General features: G+C 36.8%; 1 protein-coding gene across 2 annotated transcripts in view; it reads right to left on the reverse strand.

The window, feature by feature from the left end:
- The window catches only part of foxp4 (forkhead box P4), a 281713-nt gene that overhangs the window by 186733 nt on the left and 70497 nt on the right, over positions 1 to 24483 (reverse strand). The window contains exons 3-4 of one of the 2 annotated variants that reach the window (XM_015342583.2): positions 16816 to 16900; positions 988 to 1069 (exon numbers count right to left, since the gene is read on the reverse strand). The gene's annotated coding sequence lies outside the window, so the exon portion shown is untranslated. The remainder of the gene's footprint in view (positions 1 to 987; positions 1070 to 16815; positions 16901 to 24483) is intronic. The other variant, XM_069190380.1, reaches the window with a different exon arrangement.

Here is a 24483-nt window from a genome sequence, read left to right on the forward strand (position 1 = left end):
CCATTTGTGTTCTTGACAGCTTGTTTACTATTGGTCATGAACTAGCATTAAAATGCAGTTCAGGATTTTCAATAGCTTCATAGCCTCCTCTGTTCCCAACAAAATAAATTAAGTTCATTTAACCAGTATAGGACAAAGGTCTCCAACCCAGGTCTTGGACAACCAGGTTTGATCTAGGTCATGTTTGATAGGTCACCACCCTCATCAATGTCTAAAAAACTGGAACAATTTAATCACAGACAATTACACAGGTGGTTTGTTTGATGAATTTAGATATCAGTAGGAACAAAAATGTAGTTCATCAAGGACTGGAGTTCAACTAAATGAACAAATTATTTACTTAATAGATCAAAAACATACGTTTTCCTAATCTTTCAATAATGTGATTTAAGATGACCTCTTAGACTAACTGGATTGGAGCTTTCCAGGATTAAAGTTGGAGACATCTTCTGTAGAAGACAAATAAGGTGGAAAGAATATTTATTAAGAATATATTACTCGGAAGTGGCAAAATACACATACAGTAGGTATTTTGGCAAGAGTCATCATAGAAGTAATGATCAAGCATTGCATGAGTAAAAAAAAATCTACATAAATTAAGCTTGATTAGGAACAAGATATAATTTCATATAAACCCAACTTTTTTTCTTTTATGTAAAAGGGCACCTGAGAATAAATGGTTGGTAAAAAAAAGCACTAGTAGTTGAAGATTTTTGCAAAAGCTCTCAGGCTGCTATTTGTCAGTTGGTCAGTGCACTTTACAGTAAGTTGAGTTTGAAGTGCACTGGTGGTTGGGCACAGTGGAGGACATAAACTCTCATGCATGCTCAATAAATCTTAAAAGAAAAGACAGAGAGCAAGCGAGAGAGAATGCAGCAAAAGGGACGCTGACAATAATAGCCGTCACACAGCATGCTAATTTATACTGGTAGTAATGACTGGCAGGGAAAGATAATGAGGCACAATCTGACAAGAAAAGGAGTTTACCCTTATCTGCTGCTATTCAAGGCATGGATCCTTCACCTGCTCTTTTATGGGCCTCCTGTCGTCACATGCTGCCACATGTCACCTAAGGAAAACAAAGGCGGTATTATTGGCCAGCAGTTTTCTGACAAACATGCCAAATTAAATCCCTTACATATGCAATAGCTATTGACGACTAAACCTATTTTCCTTTAAAGAGATTAGTCCAGCAGATGATTTTGACAGAATGAAGATCTTTAGTTTTTTTTGTCCTTTCCCATCTCCTTAATTCCCTACCCTTCCCATTCTGTTGGGGATAATTGAATTGGTGTAGTAAAAAAAAGGACAAGTTGGGAAAAGGGAAAGAGAGAAAATGAATACAGGGCTCTACGTTAGGCCGGTGACACAAGGTGGGAAGACTGCTCATCAGGGACTGGGCTGAGTAAGAGTTCAGGAGCCTGTGGCAGGAGGGCTGTTATTTTCACAGCTCTAGCAGAGTGAAGCTTGTAGGCATGAAAGCAGGCAGGGGCCCTCAGCCTCCTTCGAGAGCTGAGGCTTATCAGCAGACACAACAAGGTCGGCGGGGGGAAACAGGCTGGAGAGAGAGAACACAGGCCTCCTCCCAGTCAACCACAGGGCCAGCTAGCTATTTTTTTAAAGGGAAATCCTTTCTTAGCAGCAAGTATACTCAAGCACTCTGAAAACAGCCCTAATGCTGCCTCTACAAAAGGCAGTACCCTTCATTCTTCTTCGTCCCTGGGTTACAGCTCGTCTCTGCAAACTTTATATACGAGAAAGCTTTTGTTTTTGCCTTAAATTAGAATTTCATCTATGTAAACCCCACCAAAACGTAAAGGTGAGGTGTCGGTTTCTTCAGCAAATGCCTCAGTGATTTTCTGATCTGCAGGGAGTGGAAGATGTTGCAGCATCACTTTTTCCAAAGTTAAAAACAATCATAATCACACTTATAAGATGCAAACTGCACTTTGCATTTTGTGAGTTTAATCCCTCAGCAGGCATAAGTAAAGATACCAAAATCCTATTGAAAAAAAATACAAAACTTGACATTTCTTTTGTGTTTGATCAAACTTGAAGTAACATTGGTGTTTGTTTGGAAGTAAAAGATGTGAACAAGTTTAAACTGGAAATGTATAAATTGTCAAAGGAAAAGCAATGGAGCAATGCACACCTGTGTCCCTGGTGTATGTACCTCATTGCCTCTTGTCACTCAAGACTGGCTCACAGCTAAAATTGGGCTTTGACACCAGTAATATTTTAATGACTTACGTTGGCTGTTAGGACTGTTGTTAATGACCTAAACTGCATTGTCTTTCAGTAGAGAACAACTGCTTTCTCTCCCCCCTTAACAATACATCCTTTCAAATTTGAAGTTACAAACACATGCCACAAACAATAAAATATCTCCTAAATAACTTTAAAAGATTGAGTTAAACTCCTAATTTCTTTGTAGCTCTTCACAATGGATACTTGTTGGCATTTTTGGACCATTTATAAACTTCACCTGAAAGCTATGGACAAGGAAATGGATACTGAATCATTAGAAGAGCCCTTACTTGAGACTGCACTGTAATTGTGGCCTGAATTCAGAATGTACAAGTAAGCAAGGGAGGTGTATCATAAAGCTAATCCAGCCTAATATTCTATGAATAGGGCAGTTTGTGTCAATCTGCTGTTAAGAAGAGGAACAGTTTATAGTTCTAATCTGACTAACAAAATTAACAAGAGTACCTCATACAAATTATTTCAGAATCAATTTCTGAAACAGGATATATTTACAATGTAAATCTACAAACAAGTGTTTGATTATACAAGTTTTAAATCAGATAGGGCTTCACCAAAGATTACACTTTTTTTTGCAGAACTGTCATAGTTCTGCTGGTAAAGAATCTTCGAAACATGATTCTCAACTGAAACAACTAGGATATAAATATCAAGAGGTTAGTCAAGTTATGTTTCTGAATAGTTCCCTGCCACATCTATGTAATTTTTGTGTAAAGAATGTGTGTAAGCACTAATGATTTCTTTCTTTGTCTGCAGAGAAAAACTTAGGAGAATCAAGGGAACAAAAAAGCAGGCCAAAATGTCACAGTACCGGGCAACAAAGGATGATACTTAAAGGATATGCGATTTGTTACAACAAAGCACAAATAAATAAATAAAAAAATTATCAAGAAAAGCAGAAATATTTCCTTCAAGAATTTTTCTTTTAAAACTGAGAAAGTGGAGATAGCATATATAGAGAGGAAGAGATGTGTTCTAGAAAATAATGATGAAAAGAAATAAGGAGTGATTAGCTTTCCAGCAATGGTATTGATTACTCAGGGAGTGATGGACAGGGAGGAGGGCAAGGGAGAGAAGGGTGGTACAGGGGTAACAGCAATGAGGGGACAACATCTTGTCTTTTTTAGACAGGTAAACAAGAGGACATTACCATGTGCTAGGTTTTGGTAAATACCACCCCTCACCTCCCTCTCCAAACTTCTTAATATCCATCAAGCAAATCATTTTACCCTCCAGAGATTACCCCATTGGCTGTTTAAACTGACAGGATAGTGAACATTAATAGAAATGAGACAGGGGTACCTGATCTCGGGGTTTTAATGAATGCATGTACTGAGGGTAACTGAGGAACTTTGAACTGGATACATGAAGATGAGGGAGGAGCTCTGAAAGAAGGATGATTCTTACTTGAATTTAGCTGTTGGCTATATTTGTTTTCAAAAGATCGGCTAGAGATGCTATCTAGAAGGCAAGAGTAGGAAAACCTCAGGAGCGCATTACTGCCTCAATGTTACCAAACGGAGTCCTGCAGCATGACAGATGTTCTACGGGCAGTAGTACAAACATGTTAAGATTCTTGATTTTAGATATTATATGTTTACAGATTAATCTATTGCGTTATTAAAATAACACCTATGCTTAGCTCTTCTTTCCTTTTTGATGCTTATTATTATTATTTTTGATATATATATATTCATGACATACAGGTATCAACACTTTCATTGCCATTTCTTTCATGGCACTGGTGAAACCATTCAAAACGATGACTTCAAAATTAGCCTTTTGATGTTTGTGTTTGTCTGCGCAGTAATGGTTAAGGATGTTGAGCCCTGATTAGAGGTTTGTGGGTTCCAATCCCTGCTGAGAAAGTTGCTGCTGTACCCTTCAGCCAAGTGCTTTATCCCAAACTATACCATCAAAGGAGTTGTACAAACTGGTACATCATATAAAATATGATGTTCTATAAGTCACTTTAGATAAAAATCACATAAATAATTATTTTTTAAGAAGTACATTGTTTACTTATAAAGGTGAGTGGGTGTTAAATTGGAACAGTATATTTTAAAATACAAATTTTACTAATGTAAAGGCTACCTAGGAAATGTTTTTTACTTTGCATTACTAGATGCTCTGATTTCAAGATGACTGTAGGAAACGGATGTATTAGAAACAGGAATGATCTGAAGCCAAACAGTATACAGTATACAGGCCTTTGTGTTGTTTTCTCTCTTCTTTTCAAAACATATTACTGATCAAAACTGCTAAACATAGTAAAGTACTTGGTGGCCTCCAGCTCTCTCTGCAGCTAGAAATGCAGGGTAAAAAACAAGAAGATGTTATTAATTCCTTTGTTTGTTGTAATCTTGATCATGTGCACACACATTGGATAAAATAATACAGGTTTTAAATAGTTATGCACATTTAACTAGCAGAGACCACAAATTTGTCCCATTTACAAAAAAAAAGTGATACGATTTTTAGACTTAGTGCCTGGGGCTTGAAGAGACACATCAGACAAATCTAATTTACATAAAAACACATACTGCAATATATACTCAGTGCCACTTCTCAATGGCCAAAACTACAAACTCTTGGAATGGGTTTAGCATAGTGCAAAGTGCATAAGCAGTTAATAATGCCAACATGGGAAAAAATGTTATAGTTAACATTTAACAGAAGTAATATGTGAGGCCTCAATTCACTATGAAATGAAATCCAATCATGGTTATGTTGCAACTTTAAACCAATGTTAATTCATGACCAAGAGTAACCAAATTTCCTACAAGCAGTTTAACGTTTACAATGCATCTCCCTTCCCTTTTGTTTTTTTTGTCAGCCTAACACACAGCAGGAGCTGAAGCCAAAAGGGTAGAATTCTATTTATGAATTCCATTTCAATCCGTTTTTTTTCCATTGTTGGTGACACACAGGGTCTGGGACGCGAAGATGACTGTGTAATGTCATTGTCGCCGTGAAATGGGGAAAATGCCAAACTGATACACTTGACAGGATTATACCTTTTAAATAGAAACTTTACAAGACAGTTTAAAAAGGGAGATGAAAGAAACTGAACTGATTTTTGTCAATGTACATTTTTTCTTACGTTTAACCTTATTCTGCAGGAGATAATGATAGCAAAAAATGGATACTTTTTCCCTTTCAGGTCTCTTTCAGTAAGACAAGGTTATGGGTAAAGTTAGGTTGTAAATAAGACACTGAATTGCAGGTGTTTCATGCTAATCCATTTGAAATTTTAGGTCTGCTTATATCTGTATACACTCAAAAGAAGGAAGCAAATATATTTTCAATTAACTAATGTAACAAGCTTTGTAAAAAGAAAAAAATAAGACGATGTTTTGTAACCACTTACAAATTATATTCCAATTTGTAATGGACACAGCTAACTTTGCCTAGCAAATAATCAACTGATTTATACATTCTTGTATGAAGAAAAAACACATGAGCGCTTAAACAAATATTTTGAGTTCTGTAAAAGGACAGTGCAAGAGACTCAGAAAATGCATTGGAAGAGACGCAGTCTCTGACAGTGGAAAGGATAAAAATCTGGTTTGTAGTTTTGGTTTAGTTTTTCAATGGTGTTTACACATTTTGTTACTATATACTAGTGGGATGTGTATTTCCCCCCATTGTAAAACAAAAGGGAAGACTGGGTGTACTGTATTTTAAAACCTGTTGCCTCCATAGATACAATGCCTGGCTCAAAGTGGATAGAGTCCAGTTATCACTACACCTCCAAAAGAATGTACCTAACATAATGAACTTTTAAACAAAAAAGAAAAGGATCGGGATTTATACACTGCAGGAGGTGTGAGAGCAATCCCATGATGAGCATGTGCCTAAGAAATGCACAAGGATTCTCCATTCGTACCATGAAGAATTCTTCAGGTGCTTCTTTTCTTCAAAGAAATGTAGATAGAGCTTGAGTTGAATTAATGCTTTACCAACCGATGCTACGGACCACAAGGAGATTCAATAGCTCTCCAGGGCACCTCATGGCACGTCAGTGGCACAGACTGGATGAAGTCAGAAAACGCCTACTAACAGGTCCTTTAAATTAATGACTGGACTACTTGTGATCTCCTACATGAACGTGAGAAACATGAACTACAACGTAATTGTCTCACTTTGGGCACAATTGGCATTTTATGAACTCCTGTTAGCAATAAAATGAGTCTGGTATTACTGAATGAGACCACACTTCAACAATTAAAAAGAAACAGAAAAAAAAACTGTCAAGTTAGTCAGATATTTTAAAGGAATTGTACAGTTTGTCTGAATCAATGATGAAGTAAGAAAAAGCATCACAATAATTTCAAATTAAAAAACTATCTGTAACAGATAATGTATGCTGTATATGCTTGATTTTTAAAATGAAGAATTCCTTAAGAGAGGCATTTAGGCCAAAGGGTCCCAACACCTTCTTCATCCTGCTTAAACCAATTAGCTGACAGCAGAGGCTAACACCTTTAGAGCACTGTTAGGAAAGAATCAATAAATGCTAAACCTTTAGTTCAGATATAAACAGCTGGATAAGTTAGGATCAATAGGGTTAGATCCTATAGCAACTGGTCAATATTTCATCAGTTCAACTGAGTGAGGAATCTTTGACAGTGTCCTGTTGCCAAGTGTGTACCAGTAGCACGAACAGGGGATGTTAATGATTCGAGAAAGCCAACTGACACCGATAAATTGATAACATTACAGCTCAGATTCAATAGACAGGGACTAAATGAAAAGCAAAAACTTTGTCCTTATTGATTTTTTCTTCTTTTTGTTCTACTATGAAGAGCAGTAAATCATCAGTTGTAGGTTTAATGCAGACATCAAGAGCTAGCTTGTCAGACAACATTGCAATATAAGTCTTTTTTTGTTCTCTGAAACCACAACTTTATTGTACAACTTGTGTTGGAAGCTGTATGCACCATTTTTTTTACAAAAAATAATTGCCATTTCATTGCCAGGCTGTGCTCCTATCAAATTAACTTTGCGTCAAAAACAATTAATTGCATTCTGTAAGGGAAGCCAACAATGAAAGCAATAGCTTTATTTCTAAACATTTCCCAGTCCACATTTAAGTTGATTTAGTCACATTCTCAGAAATTAACTAACCCTTTTTTCTCTGCTGCTGAACTTTTGTTTATTGCAACTTGCTGATTGTTCAGCAACATTCTAAATGAATAGGAAAATACGGGAATGGTCCCACCCCAGGGGTACGTTCAGAAGAATTTGCAATTGACAAACCTAGAGCTTGGAGAAAGAATAATTCACAGGATCTAATAATGAAGAGATAGATGTTATGTTTATTTAGATGGTACAGGTGGTTATTCATTTCACAGAGCCCTGTTTATCTCCTGCCATTCACTCAAATAACAGCTTGGGTTATTTCTAATGCAATTATCATTTTTGCCTGTGGGTCCGGATCTGGTTCTGCTAGAAAGACAGTAAGTTATAATTCATTTTTAGCATTGATATACAACAACAAAAAAAAAACATTCCTCCTCTCCCCCACCCTTTCCCCTTTTTTCTATCTTTTTTTCATCTAATAAATGTTATCCAAGTTCACAAAGAATCCATACAGTAGAAGCACCAGCTTCCCGGTTTCTCAAACACAACTTTTAAGCACCATGTGTTGAACAGATCAAGGCAGCAATTACTTTTTCAACAGCTCATTGTTTGGGAAGAAGGGATTTGCAAAGCGCAGCTGCCTCCCCACGTCAGAGTGACTGTCACTCTGCTCACCTTGCCCAGGCAGTAACAGTGAAAGCAGCTAATTAACTGCTAAAAAAAGGCCCTTTAAACATAGCGGGAAACCCGGCTTTAGGCAAGTCATATCTAAGTAAGAAATGAGGATACACGCACTTATTAATTGCAACAAACGTCATTACTCATGTAATTTAATTTTTCAAGCCATCTAGTACGTTTTCCTCCCTTGGTTGTGTGTTGCAGTTTCCCTGAGGGGAAGAGAAGACCCATTCCTTTTGAACCCATCTCACCTCATTGGTGCACATACTGTATGAGCTGTTAGCTCAGTTTGGAAAACCAATGTCTCTCTTAAACTCATATTTGATGAAACACAGCAATGGGATGATAAATGTCTAACTCCCCCTTCCCCCTCACTTCGCATTTCATAAATAATAATAATAAACTTTATTTTATATAGCGCCTTTAAAGCTGGATTCTCAAAGCGCTTTACAGAAAAACAACAGCAACAACAACAATAACAAAAAACAACAATAAAAAAATATAAGATAAACACGATGAGAATGTGTAGATGGTGGTACTAAATACAGTAGGAGCAGAGGAGTAAAGAACGGAGCCAGTTAAATAATGGCTCTTCTAAAGAAGAAGGTTTTGAGTCTGGATTTGAAGGAGTTTAGAGAAGGTGACTCTCTGATATCCTTTGGGAGAGAATTCCAGAGCTTTAGTGCATAATAGGAGAAGGCCCTGTCCCCCATAGAGTGTAGACGAGCTTGGGGGAGAGCTTGGAGACCAGAATAAATAAAACTTCTACGCCATATTAATTTGACCACTTGTCTTTTAAAACAGAAAATACCATCTCCACCATTTACATGCCATTTGTTGCAAAATAAAAGTAAAATAGACATTTAAACATCTTTTATTACTTCTTAGACTAGTATCCTGAAAAATGTGTTCCTTACAGACTTTTTTTGCGTTATTTTCATGTAAAAAACAGGTGTTAATTTAGAACAACAATAAAAGTTTTATTTTATAACCAGTACTGCTCCTACCATTCCTTCTGCCAAAGGATGTAACAGCAAAAAGAGCAAAACAAAGGTAAGGCTCAAAAATACACCTGTGATACAGAATTGTCAGAGGAATTTCAGGAAGGCTCTTTGGTGAAACAAGGCAAACAACAGACCCTTTTACATTGCTAATCATGCATTTCTACTCAGATAGTGCAGAGCACCCAGCAAAGCCTGTCTTTTCAGATGAAACATGTGGTCTGCATTAGGCACAGCGTCTCACAGATGCAGGCCTCCCAGGCCTCACCTACTGCATGGCCTGAGATGCGAGACAGGCCTGGTTAAAGGATGGTTTTCACAGCTGGGCCAAATTGAGTAAGGGGAAAAAAGAATGAAAAGCAAAAAAAGAGTGGAGGTCTGATGAATCTGAGAACTTGTTAGAAAAGGGAAAAGTGTCCAGCTGCAGTCTTCACTTTTATGCCCACACACGTTACTGGGCTATTGGGGCCAAACTGTAGCAATCTTTTAGAGACAACGTTTTGGTAGCAAGCCACTCAGAGGCTAAAGAAGTCAATGAAGATCAAGCCCATGTGCCATTTTTCTAAAGGACATGATGAATGTTTGGAAATCTAGATTCTTCTTCTGGAGTTAGTGTGAAGGTGCATGTTTGTTCAAAGTGTTTTTTGATGATTTTCAATTCAGAGATGAACAGAATACGTGTGAAATGTTGGAGTCCGCTAAAGACTTTCCTGGCATTTAAAACTCTCTGTGAGAAGTGCAGAAATAAAACACTATATACTGTAAAGCTCCAATTAAAATTATTCCTTGTTTTTGTGTTTTGCATATCTTTTTTACATAAGGCAACATTAAGTAATACAAAATTGAGAAGATACCCTGGAATTCCTAAACAGTATATTCTATATATTTAATATATATTTAAAATATATTATAAACAAATACCTTCACAACTCATTTACTGAAATATTTGTACCTAAGTCACTTGTTTTATAAAAATACAGACTGCGTGAAGGTGTATAATTAAGATTAATAGTGATTTTTTTTTTGCTTTGACCTCTATAATGTTCTCCTTTAAAGCATTTTAGTATGACAAAAACAACAAAAATAACTGAACAGCTGTTGAGGGACCATGTCATACATACCTATGCCAATTATTATTATACAGCAATTCTCTAAAAAAGCAAGATGGGCTTTTATTTTTATTTATATTTTTATTTAGTAGAGGCCTCTCCTCTATGTAGAAAAGGCTGTTTCTGAGTGTTATTCAGCAGCCAATTGTGATAAATCTTTGCTGGCTCTCAAATATAGTGATGAATTTTATTGTAGCTACAAGGTAACAACAGATAATGATAGATCAGAATATACAGACATGACTTTGCTCAGTACAACTCACCAGGAAAAGGTCTTTTTTGTCATCAGACATCCCACACCAAGGAACAATTAATATGCACTCATCCATTTTTAACACTAAATTCAATTAGATTAAAATGGTAAAATATGGCTCAAGCTCCACTGTCTGTTTCAGCAATGGAGATGACATTTCCGTTAATGAAGTTCAGCTGCGCATCGGTAGCATCAATCACAGTGCACACATGATGGGTGTGAAGCCAACTTGACAGCCACAAGCTAATGCAAACAGGCCTGACACATAACTTAAACATGTGGCTTTTCGACATTAGCCTTTGCCAGCCTCTACAGAGCTCCTTTTCTTTTTGTGCAGCAGTCTGGCATCAGTGGCGAATATTTATAAATAGTCTCAAAGGCTCAATGCTCAGTTAAGAGAGCACCAGCTGCTGCACATGAGGTTGCAGCTCCAGGAGCTATAGTACTGCTTTCATAAGAACATAAGAAAGATTAAAAGCAAAAAGTAGGGGCCATTCGGTCATCTAGCTTGGTTGCTTGCTAGAAGCTAACTGATCTGAGCATCTCATCCATCCGCTTCTTAAAAGAAACCAGGATATCAGCTTTAACAGTATAACTGAGTAGTTTGTTCCAGACTACCACCAACCTTTGTGTAAAGACGTGGCTTCTGTTCCAAGTGTTAAAATCTCTTCCCTTTAGGTTGTACACTATCACCATTAACAAACATGTTCACAATGCATGAGTCTGTGTCTGTAGGATATTCAGACAAAAAAAGATACCTGCATGGTAAAGACGTTTTATGATATCCAGGGTATTGTTTTTATTTCATATCAATCATATTATTAATATTATTTGCAGTGAGCATTTCTATTTGCTCCTGCATTCAAAATGTTTTTACAATATTTTAAAATCCTTGCATATAATTGTCAGCTCCAATATTCAGACTTCTGGAATGCTAACAGCTGGTTCCACCTGTTACACACTTTTACACTATTTTACACTAGACAAAAGAGTCAGTGGTCACTATTTTAAAGGTATTTGTAGAACAATGAAATCAGACACAATGGGCAGGTATTCAACATTCTTGATTCTAGATAAAAGACAGTTACAGAAAGCTGAGGAAAGAAGACATTAAACTCAATTTAGGAGTGGACAAAACTGCAAGGTTTCACAGTACCCTTCAAAGAGTGCTAGAGAAGCTTGGAGAAGCAGTGACCAGAAACTACTTCGAGCAGTTGTTTTTGCCAAGTCAACAAATATTAATACATTTTAAAAATGTTTATATCACCACTTAACCACAATGTGTTTCTTAATAGAGAAATACGCACCAGGACAAGAACTTATTCTTGTTATTTTTAAGTTGTTATACAAAAATACATTGTAACTAGTGTCTCAACCTAGTAAACGAATTAAAATGAATGTTTTTAAAAACTGAATTCCATCTGCAGCACGTGAATTCTGTGTTGAGTTTGGTTGTGGTGGTGGGGCTACTCATGCTGTTTGTCTAATTGCGTCTTCCCTCTTCTTTATAATAAAAAGGATGCCATTCAAACATTCTACAGCGATATGGTTTATAATTTAGAGCAGCAGTTAAAATCTCTCTTCAACGATTACAAACCTGACGCATAACCCTAATTAAATGATCACATCCATTCTGCGGGCAGCCATTTTTTTTAGGAAGAGGGAGGAGGGGGTCGTTAATTACCACGTAAGAAGCATTAATGACTTGCTTCACCTCCATCTCTTTGAGAAAGGTCACGCGAACAATATTTGCCATTAATCTTTCCAAATGTGGACACACAGAGGCCTATCTGGAAATATTATGCTATCCACTGGTCACCAAAAAAGGTGCTGAAATCTGAACACAACTGCTACTTCTCCTTACAAGGATAATTTTAGCCCATTATGTGACACTGATTTGCTGCCCAATTCATAAAGAGGTGTTTCCCCCAGATATGTTTCACCATTTACAGAGAAGTAAGAATATTGAACATTTTGCGGAAGCCATGGGTTTTTCCTTAAGCACCTTGGGAAATCTAAACAAGTTACAACTACTGAACTGCACATCTGGAAGCAACACACTTTATTACTTTAAAGGATCATTCATGAAATTGACAGACAACCCACCGCACATGAAACACTGTCCAGTCATAGCAATGGTAAAGATCACACTATATTTTACGTTCTGTTTTCTGTGTTCATACAGTAAATGATCATTAAACTTTCAAAAAAGGACTTTCACAATAGAGTCAATATAATGTCTCTAAACACACAATTTAATATAAACTTTCAGGGGTTAAGTGGTATCCTTTAGCAAAACACATTACAATGCACCTTTAGAAAAGAACAACCACCAGTTGCTTTCATTAGACATCAGCTGCACTGCCTTCCAAAAAAATTACAAAATGATTAATAAGATTTAACTTCTTGAAAATTACCAAATATTTTTTTACATAGTTTTATTTTTTTGTACTGTGATTAATGGGCAGCATTTATTTCATTTTTAACATCAAGTTTTTTGGATTACAACTCTTATCTCACAATTCCCTATCCATTATAAAACCAGAACTGAGTAAGGAAACCCGGAACACAGAATCCCATCGCACTTCTGTTTGATGTTTTATTAAATGTGATGATTGTGATATTAGTTTTATTAATGCTTCTCAAAATAAAAGCTCTTTTACACGTTCCAGCCAACCCTTGCCACAGGAAAGGAGAGTGTGTTCCAGCTTATCTGAGTGATTGCTATTGTGGCTTTTATTACATATTTAAGGTACCGTGATGCCGTCATAAGTCTTAAAAGCTACAGTGTCAACTTTTCTTACACATTTTCATCTAGCCCTTTCCAGTGTGAGGTTGAGGTGTCTTGAAAAATTAGATTATTTTTCTTCTCCATCAGAATAAACAGTAGGACTAATAAACGAAAGAGCAAAAACCTAAGATCAACATCACCACTCCAAGTGGTACTGAGACAAAGAATTGCAAGGCTGGTTAAAACCTGTGTGTCACAAGCAAACTATATTTGATTAGTGAAGCAAATAAAATTGAAATTTAGGAGATGAAAACAATCCAGAGATATGTGATATGTAATTTTAGTTACACAAGTATGGAAAAAAAGGACAGTGAACACCAAGCAGAAGAGATCATTGCTGTAATCTTCAGCGTGCTGATAGATGATGGGTATCAAAATATTTTTTTTAAATAATTAATATAACATGAATAGTTCCACAGGAGTTTAATACATTTGGAATATCAAATAGTGAACAGAAATCAGAATTTTACTGAAGATTCCTACCATTATTACATTTTATATTTATAATTAATTCAGTTTTGATGGTACAAGTTCATTACTTAAACATGCATTATTCGTAATGAATTCATGGCAAAAAAAAAAATTATCCCTAAGCTCACGTCTATCAATCTGTGGGTCCAAATTGAGTACTCGGATGCAACGAAAATGAAGCCCTATATGAGCATTTAGCAGTAAAACTGCTGTCGCTTCTATCTCCCAGAGCACCAGAGATGCATGCAACAGCACTGGATCTGATCCTGCTTGGTACATCATTTCTCAGTGTATTTGATTATCCTGCTGTTGTGTGCGAAACACAAAAGGTAGGGGGCACATCAAAAAAAGGTACCATTGCAATTCAGATAGAGAAATTGTTTGGAGGAAGCTGTCAGGAGATGCAACTCAGGGAGATGGCAGTAAATAAATTGATTAGATCGTCCGCAGTTGTAAAAGATGTCTGTGCACACGGGATGAGGTGCAACGTCTTTTTAAAAAACTGATTGTCAAACAAACCACCAACCTTCAACCTATTAGACAGGCAGCTGGCAGATAGACGGATACCAGTCTTTTAATTATGCGCAGGATACAGACATAGTGTACACACTATATATAATAATACCATGTATGTTACATCATTGAATGTACAAGAACAACAGCATTACCTTTTGTTTAGATGAATAGCTCGGTGCTAAACGTAAAAAGAGAAATCACTGACAAATAAGTGCAATTATAAACAGAGGTTACTGCATTTAACAAATGAACAACCTTGTTTAAGATAAATGATACCAATACATGTCTGCAACATATACTGCACATATGCTGCTGGTTAATTCCTTGTTAATCAGTTAAATAACTAAAAAGCACTGCTTCAGGAATCAAGCCCAAGGCTCTTTAAAGATGCGCATTCCCTGGTATGTGAAATTGTGTCCGCTTGGCCAGTTGCGAATGGCCAAGAGTTGAATTGTGACTCAAATGAAAGACAAGAACTGTAGTTTAATTTGTAGTTCAAGAGCATTCAGACAATGAATAGAATTTAGTAAATTTCACCTTGAATAAAGATATGTTTTGCTTTGTCTCCTATTTAGAAAGACCTAAGGGCCACTGCAGATTTTCCTGTCCTGCTTGAGAAGAAAGTTGAATCTTTAAATGAACGAAATTCAAACATATCACAGGTATTAAAAAAAACTCTGCTCTTTGTATTTTTTCCTAAAACTGCAGAAGACAAGTAAAAATGAATTATTCAAAATCATCTCCATGAGCAAAATACAAAAGGACTTTGCAATGTCGCATTGAAAACTCTACAGCACATGTACTGAATTGACGGGACCCACAGGCAAGCACCTGTTTCATATGGGAATCCACCTGCAGGAACTAATGAAGTCAATGCAGTTTTCAGAAAAGGGGATAAGAAAATTGTATGGATGACAGAAAGAAAATGCCATTCACCAAATGTCTTAAAACACTAACAAAGTGAAAACAAGATTTCATGTACTGCAGTGTTTACTCACCCAGATGTTTCTTCATTCACCTGATATGTGCAAAATGCACTATGAATGGTTGCATAAACATATTTTATTGATACAAGCAACAGATTAAAACATCAAACTCCAAACTCCAATTGCAAATTACAAACCAATTTGCTGTTTGCCAGGAACTCACTGCTTCTACCCTGTGGAAATAAGCTTCCAAATACTAGATCTGAAATGTGCATTCTGTGGCTGTATATTTAATACTGAGCTTCCACTTCTGATTTGATTACATTATTAGTAGTATTGCTACTAGTGGCAACTGTAGTGCAGTGTAGCTCTGGCTTGAACCACCAAAAAAGTGAAATGCAATTTATATTGACCAATAGAAACTTTTGTGACTTCAGGCCTTTTCTTTAAGACATACATCAGCCAGTCATATTTTATATTTCATTGCTGATGTGAAGAAAAAAGATTTTCAGTAAATAGTGAGAATACTAACACAGACACAGTTCAGCAGGCCAGGAAGCACAGCCCTTATCTAAAGGATCCAGTCTTGATTTCTTCAGGCGTGGGGTAGGACTGAAGATGGAAGAGATGGTGTATTTGTTAGGCAGCCAGCGGGATGTGAGCATGAGTTTTCAGTGCCAGAGCAGCAGTGGCCCACGTTACATCAAAACCACTGTGAACTGTGAGAGTCATCTGAAAGATGTTGCTTCTTTTTAAATATAAAAAGGCCTTCTAGAGACAATGACATGTACAGTATAATACCATTAATATCACAATTAGAAAACGTCACAGTACAAATACATAACAGGATTACTTTGATTGGATGCTTTTAAAATCGTGCTTACTAGGGTTCAGTCTGTTGTTCCCATGACGAAGGGATCTGAGCACCCTACCACATGACTCATTCCTGTTAACAGTGGAGCTGATGCCTCTGTGGCCTTAACTCTAAGTAGGGCACTCTAAGTTGTGCAGACAGATAATTGTATAACTGCAAAGGGCAACCTGTATTGAAAACAAAGCATGCTGGAGAACACTACTGAAATTTCCATTCAGAAGTTCTAAAAAGAGAAAAACATTTGTACCAGGGGTGCATCCAAGAATTAGATAACTAAAGCTTTCATTGATCTAAGAAGTTACTTTATTGGAATATTTGCATTTTGCTTCTAGCCACAAGTTTGTGATTTTATTTCACTTACAAAATAAAACCGTTAAAGATACAACATGTTAAGAGTTAAAATTAATCTTATTATTATTAAGTCAATGAAGGCTTTGATTGGTAACTGAGGCTACGGCTGGAATAAAGACAGGTGTGTGGGCCATCAGGTCCAGGATTGGCCTCTGCCTATGTGCAGTTGTGGGTCACGTGATTTCAGAATAAAAACACCTGACTCTATCAGGTCCCTCAGTAACATATTGAATTTGAAGCAAAGATTCGACTGTGAAAAGCAAGGAGCTTTCAAAAAAACTCAGGGATAAAGATGTATAAAGGCACAGATCAGGACAAGGTTTTAAAAACATTTCAAAGGTCCTTAATATCTCTTGGGCATGGTGAACTTGATCATTAAAAAATGGAAGGAACCCAGACTGCCTAAATCAAGCTTTCCTTCCAATGGGAGTAACAGGGCAGGGAAACTAGTTATTGGTGCCACTTTGAGGCAAATGGCAACTATGAAATACTTACAGAGTTTATAGAGTGGCTGAGATGGTAGAAAATGTCCAATGGTCAGCAATATCACAGTCACTCCACAAAGGGGGCTCATATGGAACTGAAAAAGATATCACAAATATATATCCACAACTCCCACATGCAGTTTAAAACAAAGCACCTATGTGTTACTGTAAACTGTAGCAAAAGGTTTGAGGTCAAACATTTTGGTCTAAATGCAAAATGTTAACTCCAGTGCAAACAACACAGAGTATCACCCAGTCAACACCACCCCTACTGTCAAGCATGGTGGTGGCAGCATTAATTTCTTGTCCTTCTCATCATCAGAACTGAGAAATGTTTCAAGCCTTATGTGAACATTGATGGCGCATATAACTGTCCATAAGCAACTGAGCAAATCTGCAGAGAAATAGGGCAAGATTTGCACCAAGCAAATTTGTTACACTTACCTAAGAAGACTTGTTACTGTATTTGCTGCTGAAGGTGCTTTCGGCACATATATTCACAGATTTGAATACTATGCAGTCAATACATTTCAGTTATTTCTTTTTAGTTTTTGCTGACATTGACAGTAACTTATTTTTCCATTAGAAGTATTCAGTTTTGACCATTCAGGTTTATATAAAGTATTTTACCTTAAAAAGAGCATATGCATCATTTTTTAATTTCAGAAAATTGGAAATCATAATACTTTTGGAAGGCAGTATATGTACACCAAACCCCACTTTTGCTGACACATGGATTGAGCCGATGACTCCCAGACTCCTCCAATGGCTATTTTTAGGTAACCCACCCTGCATTCTTTTCAGACAAAACAATGTTGACAAAAAACACATTTGCACATACATGGGTATGTGTATATACTGTGTTTATATACAGTATATAGTTAATATGTCTGAGGCAGGGTCTTCAGAAAACAGATAGTTCATCTTTAAATATTGTGATTTGACTTTGAACAAAGTGACTTTTGAAGTGAAAGAAGCAGTTTCCCCTCTTTCAGTCTCTCTTTTTTTATTTTAATGCTCCCCGCTCTATCATGCAAATCCCCATTCAAATTATTAGAGTATTAGAGCCCTCAGCACTAATGTCAGAGAGACAAAATGAGATGGGGGACTTAAGCACCTAACGAACAATGAAATTTCAAAGCCCTGGGACAGGACAATTAAGCAGCAGGCTTAGCCAATGATGAAAATTTATTGCTATCTAATACATATTTCTATTTTCTGAACACTAACCAATTTGAATGTGATTAAGGGTGGGGGGGGAGGTGTTCATTAAAGTATAGCTAGTGAGGAGCTCTATATTGGAGTGCCTTTTGATGTTAAATTACAAATATGCATATGAAATGTTATTTATTGTCTTTTGGCTGAATATTATTTCTTTAGTTATTCTTAAATGGTTTTTAACCCCGTTTACGCTGGGTGAATAGTAACGTCTTGAAAGAACCCATGCAAAATGTTTATGCCAATTTCTTACTCTCCCTGCATTGCTTTAAAAAAAAAGTCTATTTTAAATGGATACTTTAATAATAAAATCATAGTGTCGATTTTACTCCATACCGTCACACAAATCATACAAAGGAGATAGGTATAGTATCTTTGTAGGACTTTGGACAAGCACAGCTACATAGCCTTATGTTTTGTGAACCAGTTCCTTGCTAATATCAGCTGTATAATATCACATTTACCCTCCTGGAAGTGTGGGAAACACCCACTGAACATTGCCAAAGGAGGTCAAATAAAGGTCAAATACTTTAAATGTAAATCCGCATGAATGCACCATACAGTACATCATGCATTTTGTAATACTTTAACAAATGTGAATGCTTAATTATTTTGGTTGCATAGCACATCACAATCAGTTGTCCTAACGTCCATGAAGTTTACTAAATAAAACAGAAAATGGCACTGATTTGTCTCTCTTTTGCATTCTCATATTCATCTGCTTGCAGTCAAGGTTATCTATTAATGTAATGTACCCACTTGCTACAGGTAGACATTTCCTAAAGTTCACCCATAAATATCAACAATATTGTCATATCTTTACTATGGTTTTTAGCATGCTTGGACAAACAACTGCACTCCTTTGACATGGTTTTCCACAGTTTATAATGGGCTCTGCAAACCCTTGTTGTGTTTTACCATGGCAGAAGCAATTCTCCAAAGCCTGTTCAGCTATAGCAAAGCAATTTTGTTTTGGAGAAGAACCTTTCCATGAGAATAATTCAGAAATTCTGAATAATAAATGGTTTTGGGCTTGAAATGCAGACATTCTGCAAAACGAGAACAATGAAGTCCTTGTCAGTCACCTCACATTAATGTGTTACCGATTTGCTTTAATTTCAACAATAAGTACACTGGTGATATGCACATATATCTCTTTCACCATAAGGCAAGGGGTGTCTTCAGATTAATTCTCTTTAATAAATGCAGTCTCAGGCACAGTTTAACAGGGATAAAGGACATTTTCATTAACTTTCTTTATATTTAATGTTCAATTAGTCCTGGGTATAACTGGACACTAATAATATGGAAATAGGGCTGGAAATTAATGTTCCAAGAAAATCAGACACTAATATTCATATGTGTGTGTGTGCTGAACATACACAGACACTTATGTATAATCCTTATAAATATGTATATATTTTCTCATATTCACAAATTTATTTTGGGATGTCTGTGTAAATATGTTAGCACATATTATGTCTGCCTTTCCTTGTTTTTAAGATTATTTGAACATTACCTATTTTAAAATAAATATACAATGTTTTTTTTAATGATCTCAGTATGGGACAGTACATTTTTAATGAGTTTGGTTCAGTGTAGCCACCTTTGTGTCAGGATGGTAATTATGAGAATCGCACATGCAGTACTTTCCTATGTGACTAACACCTGAATTTGGGTCAAGTAGTGCTGTAGCTCTCTGCTGATCTGATTTGCTCTAGTGCAACCTCTTGGGCACCTGCCAATCCAGAGACACTGCTGTGTCACAATCCAAAGACAAAAAGGCCAGCTAAGGCTGACCAGACCATGGTGGGGTTTGGTGCGCCCCGGCACCCTGAGAATCCCCGTGACTTTCTGAAATGACATTCCCCAGCTTTGAATCAGTGTTCACTGATCTGCACGGTTCAACCTGTCCTCCAACACAAGTGCCTTTCCCTCACTAGTCCATAGTTTGATGGCAAGTGTCTAAGACAAGGTCTAACATGAGGTTGAAATACACACAGTAGCTGTACCATGGTCAAACAACCAGGAATACTACATTTATGGACTATTTTGTCCAAATGGCTCTCTTTCATTTGTAATGTGTCTTGTGTATTTATGTTTTAAATCCTATCTATCCTGGAGTGTATTATGGGGGATAAACAGACTATCATTAACCTGGTATCAACCGAGTTCCACTAATGATTAATTAACGAGTTGCTAACAACAGCTAGATTGTCCTCCTGTGGAGGTCACTTACAACCCTAAAAATACAGTGTCACTCAAGCATACACACAATTCATGATAGGATGACTAAGAATAAAATAGGCCCCAGAATGGCACAAACACTGCCTGGGAGAAAACTGAACTGATCCCTCTTCTGTGATCGAATCTGGCTTCCTCTCAAAAATGTGGGCAGGCGTCCAGCAGTGAGTGGTAGAGCACAAGAACGAGACTGTGCAGGCCCAGAGTGCGGCACTTGACAGTTAAGGAGGCAGGTGAGGCAAGAGTTCCAAACCCACATCCTTTCGGATGCAATGTGAAAGTTTGAGGAGATGCAGGAGACTGCAAAAATAGAGCTGAAATACAGTATATAAGGAAAAGTCCTCCCAAAAGTCAGTCACCATTATGATATTTAGGAACATTATGTATATATTCTGAACTGGAAAAACCAGCAGATTCCCCCAGTGACCACAATGAAAAGTGATGGTTACATAGTGTACAAACTAGGATCGGTGATATCAGTCAACCAAGATATTATTTCTAGACATGTCCACCAGCTTAATCACTTGCAGCTCTAAAAGATGAAAACCTAAGAGGTCTCAGAACAAGTGGAGAATTCCACTTTTCTGCATAGACGGCTAGATATAATAAAGACGTTAGAGTGGGGAGCTGAAGATACACCGGAAAATCCAAAGCCAAAACTGTGTCTTTTTTTCTACTTTTGAGCGTAGGATTAACCCTTACATGTCTCTAGACGTAACTCTCTCTCCTTTCCTTGTTTAAATTTCAGCTCGGTTTTCATTGTCCCATTTTACCTAACAGATTATGCTGTATTAATAAAGCATTAGTGCTTCTGAGCACATATAGCAGACCAGGGTAAAATGTGATTTAATAATGATGCCTGTAATTATTTTTAATTGGGGAGGTATAAAGGGAAAGGAAAGGGGTTTACATCTTTAAGACACCTTTGTATCACTCCAGATGAATAATGCTGCAATTTAGCACGTAATTTCTCCTTGTGTTAAGAGAGGGCCAATTTTAACGTGATTACTAAGGGAGATGACTCGGTCTGATCAGGTAGTCCACCATTCTAATTTGTTGCCCTCTTTCCCTCTTCGTGCACTGAAAATTCCTAAGGGGTGGGAAGAGATAAAACAACTTCACAAACAGCTGATTATTTCCTTTCTACAGAAATAAAACGGCAAGAATCCGAATAATGAATTGGAATCAAATTGATGTCCTGGCAAACTGGAGAGCAATATCAACATTGCTCATTTGTCACTAAGTGGAAATGCCACATGTGGGCTGCTACATCTCGCTAAATGCGCCAAAAAATAGTAAGGAATGAAAAAAGACCAGCAAAATGCTTTGCAGGAAACAGGCCAAATAAAATCTTGGTAACAGAGTCGTTACTGTTCTTTTCTCCACCTGTACCAGAGAAGTATAGACTTGCAACAAGAGCACTAACAAATACTGTATATTCTGGATATAGTAACAGCATGTTATTTCATAGTTTATAGGTATAAGGTCTAGATGTACACAGTAAAGAATTAATTTATTTCTTAAGTTTAAGAATGATGGTATTAACATGTAGCTTGAGAGAAAACTTGATCTTGTAATTTTTCCAGCTGTCCCTTAAGGAGTAAGAAACTCCCTGCGCTTCCCAGATAAAGAAAGCTAGTGTGAAAGAACGTCATGTTTTTATACTGTAAGTACAGAACTGTCAAATCTAATGTATTTCAGATGACAAAACTACCTAAAAATAGGCTGAGGCGTAATTACATGAAAGCAAACTGATCTTTTTGTATCTCCTCTCATAATACAGGGTCTGGAAATATTTACCCTTCATTAACAACAAAAGTCGGTGTGATTTTTCTTTACTGCTAAGCACAACATTTTTGCAATATAAATATTATTGGCATTTTTACATAATCTTCTGTTTTATAATACACATTTTTTAAAAATCCAAGGAGTAAAAGCCTTACTTCTAGTCCTGTTCAGTGTTCAGAAGAATGCATGCAAGAAATAGTTAAGACAGATTCCAGTCTAATCACTGAATCTGGAAGCATTCTATAGCTCCCATAAATTCAGCAGTCTTTCTCAACTCCTTGTTTTTTCGGGCCCTTCTTTTGTGAGTGTGTGAGACTTAACATTCATGATTAAGGAGGTAATTTGCAGAATGCACTACTTGAATTTGACAGGCCAAGTGATACTATCAGTTTTACAATTAAGTAACAAAAGCAGATAACCTCAGAATTTTATACTTTACCACCAGCATTAATCGCCTTAAAATTGCACCCACTGTGCTTATAGATGAAAATATACTGCAGGGATTTATTTCCAATTAACATGCATACGAAGCAATTTAGACCAGAACAAGATGTTTTTGTTTGACTGCTTCCAGCTAATTTTTCTTCTGTTTTAACTGAATCCAACAAAAAAATGGAAGAAAAAGAAAGCCTATGGCTTTTGTCATTAGAATTTCTGTTTTCTCATACTTCGTCACAAAAAGCATATACAAACATAAAGCATGCCAAGAATCCATATGATCCAATATACACTATCACGCCATCTTTAATTCCATTCATTAGTTTCTTTCTGGAATGTGGATTTAATTTTAGGTTGTCTTTTGGCAAAGCCTGAGAAATCAAATTGAATTTGCAGAGCTCTTCAACACAACCTGCCTCTGCGTTGTCTGCATTTGCTCATTTAATTTTTCCCCCTTCTTTGCTCAATAAATCAACACAGATTACAAACAGTTAAGGATGGCTAATTAAAATGGAGCTCCAGTCACTGCCTCTCCCTCTCTGTAATGTCAGAGCAGCAGTTAAACAGAGAATATCTTGCAGAGGCAGTCTGAACTGACCAGAAAGTCATCTGAGATTGCAGAGGAGGTTTGACAGTCAGAACAAAAATGAGAAAACAAAATTCTGTTCCTCTCTAATGTTTAAAAGATAAAAGTGTGATTATATGTCCTAAAAGGATTTTGTTTTAATTGTAATTCCTTAGATTCATTTTTCAGTGGTTTGTATTCGCATTTAGAAATGTACATTTCTGTTAATGCTCTGTGTCACAGCCACAAACACAGGAGGGTTCACACCCAGATAGACCTCTATACTTGTCACAGATCATTAGCACCAGGAGGCGAAAGGGCTCCGAGATGCAGAGATGTCGAACTGCATATTTTTATGATTGTGAGGATGCAAATGCATTTAACTCCAAAACTAGACTCTCTGGGGTCCATTCTCCAGCAGAATGGTAAATTGGTTCATAGGGTTAATTCTGACATTGTACAACATTATCAATAAAACTGCTAGAAAGCATTCCACCCCATTAAGTATCTCCTAAAGATTCTGAGGAGCCTGATTTCAGAAGAGTAGAACTCCCTATATACTGTACATTCATATACTTACAAATTTGAAAACCCAAGGGGTGAGGAAAAAGCAGAACTTAAGAAGAAACTGTTTCAGCACACACTGCCAATTGGGTCTGCTGCCATGTGCTGCCACATGTCTCCTTGTCCCCTATTCCTAAAGCTCATCCCTGACTGCAGCTCTTGAAAAGAGAGCAAATCCAGAACAGTGACTCGGGAAAGGGATCCTCCTCCTCCATCGCGCCCGCCACTCTTCAGTGCCAAGGCCTTTTTTTCTTCTCTTTCCAGAGACATAATTAAACAATTAGTCAGTTTCAATTAGCGCAAGCTTTTTCCTCTCTCCCGCCAACATGCCTTTATAAAAAAATTAATTAGTCAATTAGCCAATTAACATCTGAACAGGGCTTTGTATTAACAAGGCTTTTACAAGCTGCAGTAACCCTTCAGTAATGACACCACAGTCTGGCACTATCCAGGGATGCCAACACAGAAGTCCTCCTGTTTACAGTGTAACAAAACAGACACTTAAAAAATAAAAAAATGCTATAATATTATTATTATTACCATCACTGTGATGTCACTGGCCCAAATGCTTAAATTCTCAAAAGTAAAGTCCATCCGTATGGAAACGGTATCCTTCATAATCAAACTTTCCATTGCATTTCAGTTTGAGGCAGGTGAGGGTCTTGCCTTTTAGACTAATATACAAGGCAATATTGGGTGCTGTTACTTTGGCTCTTTTAGCAGAGAAAAAAATCTATTTCCTTACAATATTCAGAGTCTGCAAATCATTAAAACCTAAAAGGGCTCAGAATAAACATGTGTCTTACGTTCACTGTAATAATAATCTAAATTATTTTTTCCTTTTACATAGATGGGTAAGTG

This window comes from Lepisosteus oculatus, chromosome 5, assembly GCF_040954835.1.
Source record: "Lepisosteus oculatus isolate fLepOcu1 chromosome 5, fLepOcu1.hap2, whole genome shotgun sequence".
NCBI lineage: Eukaryota > Metazoa > Chordata > Actinopteri > Semionotiformes > Lepisosteidae > Lepisosteus > Lepisosteus oculatus.